The sequence below is a fragment of the Opisthorchis viverrini genome (assembly GCF_000715545.1).
Source record: "Opisthorchis viverrini unplaced genomic scaffold opera_v5_26, whole genome shotgun sequence".
NCBI classification, from domain to species: domain Eukaryota; kingdom Metazoa; phylum Platyhelminthes; class Trematoda; order Opisthorchiida; family Opisthorchiidae; genus Opisthorchis; species Opisthorchis viverrini.
Window position 1 is genome coordinate 1,610,457 of NW_008751683.1, and position 13,847 is coordinate 1,624,303.

Here is a 13,847-nt window from a genome sequence, read left to right on the forward strand (position 1 = left end):
GGCAACTACTTCCTATGACAAACGTCGTGCAAATGGTTTGTATTTTTCCCATCCAAACAGGAGGAGGAAAAGTGTTTTATTCAGAAGCGCAAGAGCAGTATTCAAACCAGAAATGCTGTGGAAGTAGTGCCTCCATGACCTCCTAGCCAAAGCTTCACCTCAAGCAACTTTGGTGATGACAAACAAAAACGTTTTACTAAATAGATATAATCATATGTAAGAATTTGTATAAAAGAGTTAATCCCGTAGGGGATCATCTTTTTTCGTCGGCCCCGGATTGTAGTTGAACCCTGTTCGCAATTGTGACCCTCCTTAAGGAAGAGATAGGCAGTCGTTAACCCGGTATGTTTGATTAGCTGTTTAGTGCTGGTTAACAACTGCAGACAATGAATTTTGAAACTACAGGGCAGCAAGCTAAAAACTTTGCTGTCCAAGCAATTAAAACTATGTTGGGCACTTTAAGGAGTTAGAAATGATAGATTTGTGAGAACCCGAATTGTTTAATTCACACGGTTATCCATGGATGTCCCTCCGGTTTTCGGTCAAAACGTCTAGGTTGTCTTGACGGAAGAATAACTGCTTACACTCATCTCTTACTAAGATAATCCAGTGTCCAACCACTGGCTAGAAGACTCCTCAGTTTCGTCAGTACTGACGATGATTCTCAACAGGGATGAAGCAGCTGTACAGTGTTTCTCGGTATAACATTATACTCTTCTTGAGTACGATCCCCTTCCAATTAGGCTGGATCAAGCCTTTCAAATAGGCGTATTCAAAGAAATGTATAAATAGCCTGATACCTCGAAATATGTAGCTACATACAGTCTGCAACAAATGGCAACACATCATCAACACATCTGTTATTGTCTGATTTTGCATCTTCTGTTTTTAAATCCGAAGTATGGTTGCTGTTCCCAAACCATCACCTGACTGATTCATTATGATCAACGATTCTTAAGTTGAAGGCAACCATGCACAATCGAACAGTCCACGGCAGTGAATTGCAAACAGACTTGGTATCCAGCTTATTTTACCTGGATTATGCCGTGCAAAAAACGCCAGAATGCAATTAATTCAGTCTAGTACTAACAGCATGTGTAATGCTCGCCATTTTTTCCGTATTTTCAAGGTGTTGCACATGACTTTTCCGGCATCGCATCCAAAAACCTGCTGGAACCTATTGACCGTATGTTCACCATTACTTTCTTGTCCAGAAATCAATTCCCCCGCATTCTTTAATGTCTGCAAAAGCACCAGAGGAATACTTATTATCCTTCTTGTAAAGCTTGGTGGTGTGGATGCGAACCAACCAGAGAGTTCAGACGGTGACATTTTTAATAATGAGACGAGGAACCGGCAGGTCGCACATTCAGTATCCGTGTAAAGTAGTAGTTGTGATGTACCGTATTTTCGGAAGTCTAACTTTTATCGCAAGTTATTTTTTCAAGACAGCTCAGAGCGGTACGCTAGGGGGGAGAACAGAAAAGACTAGCATCGGCTGTCTGAATGTCAAGCTGGTCAGCTTTCTGTGTCTGGAGGTAGCTTGCCTACTCCCATCATTCAATTCTGCTATGTGCACAGTTTTGGTCGCTATCAACTGTGAATTGTTCAGATAAATGTCAAAGAAACGGCCGTTATTTGGTGCGTAGGATCTATCAGCATCTGGTGCAATAACTGGAACGAAGCCAAATTAGTTCCGACTTTCTGGGTTGACACCACTTTGCTTCCATGCTGTGTCTGTCTGGTCACATGAACGGCCTTTTGAGATCCAGCGGAAAGCGTTAGCACAAGGATAAACTTTTGGGTTGAGATTGGCCTTTCTGAAAGTGGTGTTATTAGCAGGACATAAATTGGCGATCGCTTCAGACTCCGCACTGTAATTTTTACATCAGACAGTAAACGAAACAAGGCTTTCTAGGACAGTATCACGCATTTGAGGGGTCCAAAATCAATCCGAAACCCAATTTACTCTTTCGAGAAAGAATTCCGAATTTTGTGTCAGTTTGGGCAGTACAAAACAGCCCATTTTAATGCACCGATCAGACTCAAGCAACTAGATTAGGCGTGCTTAGACGTCATAGTATCACGATTAAGAAGGCCAACGCATTCGGTCTCCCGAATCCGTGAACGGAAGCATTAGATTGAGTCTCAGACGAACAGTGTATCGACGGCTTTAGTACGTGCGCTCAGCCAGCAGCATATTCCAGTAACGAATATCGTACAACACTGCGGAAATGTAGTCCATGTCGATACCGCACTGCGTCGAGGGACCTCTGTGGCAGGTTCAAAGGTTAAGTTTAGTCATTTTTGCCAACAACATTCACAATACGGCTTACGAATTGCTTGCTGCTCCCGGAAGACAATTTTAAGTGAACAGAAAGAGCTTTTTTTACTGTATTTTAATCATAATTTGACAGTTTGACAAATACCTTCAGTCAGCAATTTTCAAAACTTCTCGTCTTTTTCAAAAGCTAATTCAACTAAAACCTGTTACAATATTACGCAAATTTGGTAGTGCTTATCTCTAGTGTCGATTTTATCGATATCCAGCGTATCTCTGAGGACACATCTCTTGCGCATGTAGTTCAGGTTGAAGGGAGTCATTTTTGCCACTAAATATCACCATAAATAACCATCGTTCGGGCATTATGATTGTACTATTTGAATCCTCTTGATGGTAAAAAACTTTCTTGGATTGTTTCAGTAAATTTATGGTCAGACAACTCAATAAAACTCCAAAGTACCTTGGCACAGCAGTGAAAAACGAATCCTCAAACAGCATTTTCCTCTGAGAACACATTTTCCCCTTCTATTATACTCATATTAAAATCATCCATCGGACTGAAAACTGGACTGTCTGTCATAAGTATGAAAACCAGTCGACCGGTGCACGCCGGAGGTACACAACTGCCTGGACCGGGAAGGCTATTGTGTTCATGCTTCAATGATCAATCCGTCGAGAGATAAAGTAATTGTGCTGGTTGTGTCCGTCAAATAAAGTGCCTCTTGAGGCATCACAGTAAGGTACACTACTACCACCAGGCAATGCTCCAAATATTTTGATTAGCTGACGGAGGCCGGGACATCTACTAGGTCGTCATTCAAGGCGGTAAGAAAGACAAATAGGTGAGATGATTCGGATACATTGGATGTATGCAGGGAGCGTGGTGATAACACGCCCATGTCGGGAGCTAGATTTCAGGTCCCTGTGCGGCAAACAATTTACAATCTCAGTTGGATCAGAGAGAAACCAACATCGAACCTAGTGTTTCTCTACTACGGTGGATGAACCGACAAAATTCATCCCGCCCTTTGGTATGCACTTTGCACCCACAAACTATAAGGTCATGCCCCTAGATTTGCTGTCACTAAACGCGCCCTTTACAATGTAGGGAGAGGTACTGGAATTTGTGGAGTGTTTTAACCTAACTTGGAAGTTGTATTAGTTCTGACTGTATTGTGACAGATGAGGTCACTGCACGAATCTGCAACGATCGGGTCGCGTTTGCAAATTTGAGACACTTATGGCATCAAAGTGGAGTATCCCTAGATCCCAAGGGACAAGTGGGCGATCGTTTGATGGATGGCTGTGAGACAGTCGGTTTGAACAGTGGGACTTAGACGACCTCAGATGTTCAACAATCATTGTATCAAGACTATAACTCGTAGGGTTGGTGGTGGCAATTAGAAAACGAGATTCGAGTTCCAGTGAAGAACGTGTCCACACCAGAAACTGCGTTGGTTGGGACAAGTGCTGCGTATACCGAACCATCGTTTGTCGAAGAGAGTGCTGTTTTTCGTGCCCAAATCGGACTGGCAGTAAGAGAGAGGTGACCAACCCTTGATCTTGCAAAGGTGTACGAAGGGAATCATGAAACTTTTGGGTGCTGTCTCTGCTACTCGCCATCCAGTATTGGGACCACTTGATTCCACTGCGCCTGGTTGGAGAAGCTGCAAGATTTGGCTGCCAAATTATGTCAGTAGCGATCTTGTTGTCAGTTTGTTTCCAGATTTCGTCACCCAGTGCCGGGAGGTGTAGGCATCTCAGAGTGATTGTAGTAAGCTAGCACTAAATTCGTCCCCTATCCATGTTCATTCGTTTCCTCACAATGTGGCTTTCAAGTAAACCATAGCTGTACAGCAGAGAAGCATCAGTGTTAAACACTGATGTCATGCCGTCGATGATAATTGTGGTGACGAATACTATGGTGTGCACACACCAAAATGATTGCTATAGGACAAGAGGGGTTCTGCTCAAATGATAGTGCTATGAAGGCCACTCTATTAAATTTTGCAACTATAAAAGTACAGGAAGCAGTTTATCGCTGCAGCTGTTTTTACCCAATAAGGGTTCGTCCTAAAGCTCATTTATCACGGAAGTGCTTGCCATCCAGCCGATTATCACAATCAAGTCAATGATAGTGACGACGAAGCAAAGTCGCCCAAGGAAAGTTAATTCCTGTGGGTTTTATCATATCCTTATTGGCTGATGTCCAAGTGAAATATATTTAATGTCCAAATTACACACTGAGTTCAAATAATCCTTAATGTATGTCCAACTAAATGAATAGTGTCCACCACAACCACAAGTAAGTCATTATAAAACAATTAATTATCATGCCAACTTTGAAGTTATTTGTTCTGCTTCGAGGTGTGCTGCAACTTTCATATCTCATAAACAATCTCTGTTTCAGCTTCACTCATGATCCCGCTATTTTGTTCAAAGTTTATTGAAGAAGTCCACGACTTCGAACCGAATACTAAAGGTTTAAACCTTGTCCTCATGATATGTTTTCGAAAAACGATGTGAATTCTTGAATTGTGCACCAGTTTCTGTTTGAACTCCATCCAGAATATTTTACTCGCATACTGTCAATTTGCAAGATTGAATTAGGTAACCCTGTTTCAAACGTACGATGTCATACCTATAAGACACACCGCAGTACATTCGACAACCGAGTAAAAACAACAACATAACACAAAATGAACTTTTCGGTAATATGCTGACTCACAACGCAGTTTAGAAGAAATTAAATGTGCTTGGAAGATCCGTGGCAGTCAACCGATTACTGATGGCTTATAGTATCTACGTAATATGGTGGATTACGCACCAGTCTCCTTACTCACAGCGGGTAAGCCACAACCATTCTTATGCAACTGAGGAAAAACACTATATCAACGGGTTTACTGTGGTATTTTGGGAGGAACGTGGTCTCACTGTTAGTGTTCCATACCAAATGTTTGGTTAGCAACTCGATTGCCGGTCGTCCACTAATTCTGCTTTTAGTGTATCAGTTGGACACAGTACAAAGGAGAAGAAAATACAAGCCATCATTCATGGAACACCGTTTCTTGCAACCAAATGCAGCATTTATGTTACTGATATGAACCTGAATATTAATCACCAAACGTTTTGACAGGCTTTACACTATGAACTCACGAAATACAAACAACTTATCCATTGAATCCAAACTCAAATAAATGAACCTCAGGGGCAGTTTGTGATCCGTTTCGGGTTGTAATTGCAATTAGACAAATCGAATTCCACAAAATCTAGTAACAAACTATTATTTGTTTACATCCAACATGCCGGCAGAGATAACAGAATATTAGCTAGGGCGCCCAACTATAAATGTCCCTAAATTATACTCCATCTAACCACGCGGTAACTCGCATAACCATACAGCATCTACCACGAACCAGGGTAAGCTGGTTGATTATTATTACCATGAATTTGACGCTTGCTGGTTTATGCTTCAGTGTCGTAATTTTCGATTGCCCCATCAAATCCGAACACAGTGCCTGGAAAATACTATCGTGTTCCTTTCAGTAATGCAGCTATCTGCGTAAACCCCATATTTTTTCTTAAGTTCTCCTAGCACCTGAGTTCTTTTGCTTAGTCAACATTTCTCTATAAACATGCACATTCAAAATTACAGTGCCTACAACGCCGACAAGTAAGCCCATCCACGAAATAATTCTTCCGACGCATTCTCACCAGCCGATGCTCATGTAATTCGTGCTGCCAAATAAATTCAGCTTATTAATTTAATAATGCACTCTCCAAACTTATTTTTGAACTCATTAACTAAGTAAAACCTATTGAATAGCCATCACTGATTGCAAGTATCTAAAAATGTGAAACGTTTATTTCCGGTAAAGTACCTGAAAGCATGATGGGGATTATAAACATTCTGGCAGAAATATTGTGCGCTTATATGCTGTTCCTTATTACTCCACTGTGCGGATGTGGATTGAAGATGGAAGCATTATATCACATTCCACAGCTCCATTAGCTTCAAGATATCTGTAAACATATGTGGGTGTCAGTGTACGCGAATTGTATTTGCACGATATCATATGAACTTCACATGTCTGCCCTGTAACACCTTATCTCTCCTCAAAAATCTTGTGTCTGAGATTCACCCAGCGATCAAAGTGGGTTATGAGAAAACCACCGGGCCCTTTCAGGAAGCACCCAATGTGAATGATAATACCTGCCTTTTTTCTGTAATGCGTACTTTTACTCGTTCATGAAGGTTGAACTATCCAATGTAGGTCGAATTTGCTTTATCGTCGAAGGTTTTATCTTGCCACTTTATGACCTCTCCGTAATTCAAGCTTCGTGATCCATCACGCGTTAAATCTCAAATTCATTCATCAACACATGGAGTCAGACGCGGTATTTTTGAAGTAGACTCTCCATTCTGAGTCTATGCTTAATTGTTTTGTTAATGGGGCTGTAGGAACCTACTTTACTGGATGCAAGTTCAAGGGGGGTCTGCTCAGAATTCCAAAGATTTGGAAGGAAAACAGGCTCAAGAACTGAGTGTTAAAAGACTGTTAAAGGCGTTACGGAAAACTAGGGGATGCTTGCAACCATCAGATTCGGTACCGTTACATGAAGTTTTAGAAAGAAGTCGGTAGGTTTATCCTTGTGAAAAACTTCGTTTTTGTCACAATGGCTTCACCGAGCAAACTAGAGGTCAATGTATCGATCGGTCGTACGACCGAATACAACGTCGTCAGAATGTTTTGCTCAAACTCGTATTATTGCGAAAAACGCTTCCGTTCCCCAGTGAATGGCAGTAGCATTGGACAACCAAACTAGTTTTCCAAGGAATATCAACTAATGACGATATTCCCATTGTTGATAGTTTTATCGCGACATGTGAGTTACTAGGTGCTACAACAAGTGGGCCAAAGTTTGAGAGGTTTTAGTGATCTTCTGCTCTGGATGACCCTTTTGATGCATACCCAAATTAATTGTATGGATAAAAACACACTGCCATGTGTATACTCAGACCATATATTATCCTTCTAGATATCGGTTGTACTCAAAGTTCACAGCCTGTCCACCACATAATGTGCTGCCAAGTTGCAAAATTAGTTGTTCCTTCGGGATCAACGTGCGATGACTCTTGAGATTTTATGATCATTTTGTTATCCACAGCACATTTATTCTCGTTTATATAGGTTTGCCAAATGCCCGAGTTTGCATACACAAGGAACTCGAACAAACCGAGCAAACACCAAGACACTTAAAAGCCGACAATTCCTAAAACCAAAGGAGAGATGAATACCGAATTACGCAGACTGGAACAATGTTAATAATCATGGATCGGACTGATTTACAGTCAACAGTTCATCTGTAGTAAACGGCGTTCTTTAAAGATGCTGCTAACTCAAACCTAATCCAGCTTCAGTGATGAGGGAAAAGAGATAGACCAAACAAATAAATTTCTTCTCTGCATTAAGGAACTTCTATTACGTAGAATATCAAATGTAGGCCTGTCACGCAGTTGGCGAACTACAAGATTCGGTCGCAGATTTATTTACATTGCGAGAGACAGCTTGCAGCAGACGTGAGCTGACTAGCGGCTTCTAATGCTTCAAGTCACCCTAGACCAATGGAAGCCTAGGCATATGCGCTATTCCACAGAAATTAGACTATTTGGACTTGGTGAAGATAAAGCAAGTGCTTTCAAACCCGCCACCTGGATGTCAGTAAAGTTGACGTTCACAAAGTAATCGATGCAAGATCCCACTTTATAATAAGGTAGAAACAACGGTTTTTATTATGAAAAATCTACTGGCAGGTAATAACATCAACGTAGACTCAGGAGAAGCGAACTGCACGCATTTGCAAACAAATTTAGTTTTGCGAAAGACTCACCTGGAACCCAGCTGAATTTTTCGTTTGTGGCGTTTGCAGTTAACCGAATGTGCTCCATCAGGCCGCCTTATATTGATATTCAGGACATCGCGATATATATATATACGATGTATACGTAATGCACTACTCATAAGGTCGCCAAAGAATTTTCAGCAACCTTGTGAGTAGTACATCGCGTATAAACTTATAATCGTTCACTCATTTCTTACCACAGACATGCTGGTGCTCTCGAGTCAGCATCAAATTTTCCTGCTTAAACTGACGGATATGTCATGCGATCCCGAATAATTTTGATAATACGTTCTCTGTCAATTTACTATAAAGTACCGCATTTGACATATGGGTAAAGTCTGTTGCAAGAGAAGATTTAATGCCAGCCATTAATAAGAGGTCATTTTGTATGCATCCTTTCGTCCACCACTCAAACGCCATGCTTGCACTTGCAAAACATAGCCTACACATTTGGACAACTCTGGTTACCCTCAAAACATGGTGGCTCGCATAGGTATCGGTTGGTTTTGATGTGGTAGTTTGCCCACCTGATTTAGTTGTGCAAAATTAGGAGCTATCACAATTACTGCAAACCAAACAAAATGTGATAAATCACTTGGATTGGTTCTGTTTCCAGTAATGCCTACACCCAATGAGTTGAGCGTACATGTGTGCTTTACGCCTCTCTTGTTAATTTTCAAGAATAGATTTGAGTCGGAGAGCATTTAACGTCTGCATTCTAAATCTCCCGAAGAATCACATCATCACAATAAAATTACCGCACATAAATTCGGCACCTACGCCCCTCTCACAGACGCAAGCTGGACATACATACGCTTCCATGAATTAACTGGTAAAGATTAGCACGACTCGGTAATGTGCTCTGCAAAGCCTTTGTCCGAGTGAAATGCTCACCGTCCACCCAGACCCGCTATAGAACCTGATAAGTGGAAGAAGCTTGAAAATTCTCTCTGCCAGTTCTAGTTTTCTGGCGGATATACCGGTGATAAAAAATCCAGGACTATTACCGAGTCATCGTCCGGGGCGTTGGAAAACTGAACTACGTACAAAAAGTTTGGAAACGTTCACTAGTTCATGCATAATGATTGGGTGCATCGAGCAAGTATTGACGACCCGTAGGCCTGCTGATCAGAGCATCAGATTTCAAATTCATTCGATAAGCTCTAACAAGGTAAAACATCAGATCCCGTACTTCAGTAGTTTGGTGCGCGCTTGCCTGGATTGGAGGTAGAAGCTTCAGTTGATTTTAGTTGACTCGTGTTTCCATAAATCTCACACCCACCAAGCACACAGATTATGTGTGATTACCTCATCGTTAAAGAAGCCCTTTCTGGAGAACTACATCTCATATACCACCGATATGCGTACCAGCATCATTTTGATAATTACGTTCAACGTATCGATGCTGACGACACATGTGAAACAACAACTGTCTGTGACCTTGTGCGCGGTTTACCAAATTCTATTTGGTTGATAATAACGTATCTGCACTCAGCGAAACATATTGATGTCCACATTGCATATGTATATGTCCGAACAACTGAGGAGCGTGCATCCTAACTAGACGTAAGCCACTAGAAGACGAACTAATTAACTTCCGCACTTCTCATCAGGGTAGGCTGAGCTTAGCTTGTGTACAGTGATCTCAACCTAGGTCAGTTAGTGATTAGGGCAGACCACAAACTCACATTTTCAGTAATGAATGTTTATTCTTAAATGCTGTCATGATTCGGCTTCTGAAGGTTACAATGAAGGCTACGTCAACTTGATTCGTCTGAAAAGTATCTGGTAAAACCGAAACCGACCCAATTTCTAAACAGAAAATGCGATCACTTCAGATAGCATCTCTGAACGAAGTCGATATAACATTACTGGGATTGGCCAAAACACATTTAAACATTCCATTAATAATATCAAAAACGGCTGTCGTTTGTCACTCTCCGTAGGAGGACCCAAGTCCTTCACAGATTTATCAGATAAATATCACGGTTAACAGGGCATTTAATGAGATATGAGTAGTTGACACTCGCGGGTTGAGGAAAAACACAGAGTTTGTGTGATCTCGCAGACAAAATGCCAGTCAGATCACTCACGTTCGACTAACTGCGTGCAATCTAACAGAATCTAAGACATTTTACGCTTTGTCTTGTTTTTCGTGACATTTTATTGGTATTTGGTCTCATATCTGACATTTATTATTGAGAGCTCTTTGCGTATCTGATCCGAAGTGCGTTAAATCGCCACGTCGTCACAGTTTGAAACTCGGCACTACAAATTCGGAAACAGAATATAAGCCATTCGTAGAGCAGTGATTCTTGCGAGGAGATGCGGTGTTTACACATTTATCTGAACACAATCACAAGGTATCTTTGTATGGCTGAACTCACACTGGCCGTGAAGTCCACCTCAATCAAGATTCACCATGCCTCCAGGCCCTTATTTTCGGATACAAATGATAGAGATTTGGGTCAACTGCACAGATTCTTGTTTTGATCTGTCAACTCACATTCCGAACAACTCAATGGTAAGGGGTTGCATGTTTTCATCTAAGGCAATGATGGTGATAACTGAACGCACTAGATCCCATGGTTCGTCAAATGAAAATTTAACTCAATTTACCATCCTCCAAATGCAATGCATAAATAGCAAATTCCTTGATTCTATTCAAGCCCTCAGAAGTGATGGAGGTATATATGTCTGGTATCTAGTAGTATTTTCCCAAATTGGTCGGAAAAAATCGGTCAGAATGTCTTCTTTAATTGTTGGTTGTCCTCAGCAACTCTTACGTGATGTGAAGATGCACCTGGTTCGATTTCGCTTCTAGCCACAGTTGCATCGAGTGAGTTCTATAAGTGTGCCGTACATCTGGTTCAATATTTTTCAACAGCTGATATGAGTCGGATGCCATGCCGTTCTAAAATCTACATCCAAGAACGGATCACGCGGATGAGTTGTTTGTGAATACCTCAGAAAAAGCGTTGCACTCGATCGATAACGCCCACTTGTTAAAATAGTTTGGATTTTGTGTTTACTGTAGTGTACAAGTAACACAAAACAAGACCGTTTGGATTAAAGTGGGTTATGACCCCATAAGCCTTAAGTCGATCGCCGTGAATTAATGGTGTCGCTTTTGCCACAAGACACTGAAAAACCGATACCATCATAGACAAAATTTATGACCTCAAGAATGTCCTGTTACGGGGGATTAAATTCACAGACTTCGGTTTGTTTGCTGGACATTTGAATACATATGCATGTAAACTTAGCGCGTTTGAAACTTAGTTGGCTTCTCGGATTGGATTGAATATGATATGCACAGGCAGCGGGAGATGACGTCTTCAGATTGGTGCTGGATTCAGATCGACTTCACAACAGTCAAAGTCTTCCCGAAACACCATATCCTTCAGGAATCCAAACTGACCCCACCACCATCAGTGTTTGTTTGAACGCTTGTACTGATTTTGGCCACACAACTCGTGGATATATCACTTGGCATCGCAGTCCCCCAGATCTCTAAGTTAGAAAAGTCTCAAAGTGACGACCTCCGAACGCTGTGAAAATGCTGCACCGTGAGATAATAATTCTGACGGGAACGTGATTACCATAATATCCCACAGTGAAGACAGTTCCGGCTGTGGCGCGGCACTTACCAATAGCGCTCTTTGGATTCTGCCAGTGCAGAACCTAAATTTGTCCGAGAAATTATCAGGCCCCTAGTAAAAATTCGCATGCATACCAAGTGTAAAGCCTGAATGACACTGAAATTCAAGGAAACGGACGAGGTGTGCAATGGCTGGAAGGTCAGATTAATCCGGTTGATCCACATGACCAGTCTCCGGGATAAACATCTTCCATAAAGAGCGGTGCCACGATCCCTGAGCCAAAAAAATTGAACTAAATTTCTCGTGACTACCCGTTGGTTCGCATATAAAGAGCGGGCCAAGATCCCTGAGCCAAAAAAATTGAACTAAATTTCTCGTGACTACCCGTTGGTTCGCATTTACATTGCAACGGTGACTCTCGAACGTTTCACGCCACTAGAGGCTTATCTGCACCCAAGCGTCACCAAGATGGTGATCTGGATTACCTGTTACCTGCGTTGTTAAATGATGTGAGTGGGGTTCCACGTCGTCGCCTTTTCGCCCATCTCCGCATATCTGGGGCAATGCGAGCTCCCTAGACAACCGAGAAGAATCAATGTGGGTGCCAATAATTGAAAACTGGGGCCCTTAGCAGATACAGCATCTACAGACGGATCACTTTGACTTTTGCCATAACGAGATTCGATGCATCACTTCTCCTTATTTGCATTATGGTGGCCCTTTAAGAATTGACTCGAAAAAAACAGGGGAAATTTAATCAGCTTGCAACTGCGTCCACCGTAATTTCCCATTTCATCATGTGCTTGAAGCACGCCATAAGCATAAAGACCCAGAATTTTAGTGTTTTTTATTTCCAAAATAGGCAGTTATAGTAAACGACCGGTATGATCTTCCTAGCATGCTATTCAGAAAGGAATGATCCACAAAATTACGCACAAAATAAATCTTTTGTGTCTCCAGACTCATGGGTGTGCCGGAATATTTTCAAATTCCTCCGGAGCGTCTGTAAATAAAGCGGTGTACAAATACGGCGTCTTCACACCCAATTCCTATTCATTTCCGTGATTGACGAGATAACAAAATGAACGCCGAAGGATGGTTGGTAATCATTCATTCGCCGACAAGATAATTGTTGACCTGAAAAATGTAGACCACATGGAAGCCACACAGTATGGAATGTGATTTTCATCCACAAATTTAAAATCAACATTCAATCCCGCGGTCACTGAACACACAAAGGAGAGGCATTCGCTGTTGTGGGCAATTTTTACATAACTTGGAACTTGTATGAGTTCCGCTTAATGCAGGAATCTCTAATGCTTGAACCGATTGCCATAATTGGGTACACGTCTTCTGCCAAAGGGGTTTAGCCCTATATCTCAAATAACCTTTTGGTCCGGCTGCGGAAAGAGCTGTTTTTTCTTGTACGAGAGCAGAACATGCTATCTGTGCGAGATCAACCTCAGCAGACTTCTCGCCTTCCACGCGGCGTCTAGTGTCGTACCTGGAAATGAGTGCTTCAACAAGTATAGAATTGATGATGGCTCGCGCAACAATGGCTTCAATCGAGGATGTCTCAAGCACCATATTTTGTATTAGATTGGTCGTGTACTGTGAACCCAAGTCACTGTTTGCTATATTCGATGCACCCTCCAGAAGAAATGGAGAAATTTGACCTAATAGAAGTGCATGAAAGTGGTTAGGAAAAACCGTAGTGTATTCGATCCAACAAAGCTTCCAGTATGGTGTGTATGTTCCCAATGTTCACGGCCGGAGATGCTGCACGATATGTCAGTTATTCCGATTCAGTCACATGTGCGCTATCTGTTCCTATCCAGAATGACTGGATGAGTGTCTAGATAAGTGCACACCTCCGAAAGATTGAATGAAGGTTGACTCGGGTCTGGAATGTTGGTTTTTCGGTTTACACCAAATTCGTGTCCACAAATTCTGTCGATAAGTTTAAGGTAGTAATGTCTACGACAATCACATCACAGACTGAGGAGAGTGAATGAACATCTACTCAGTGTGGAAATTTTCCACTGGACAAGTCAACT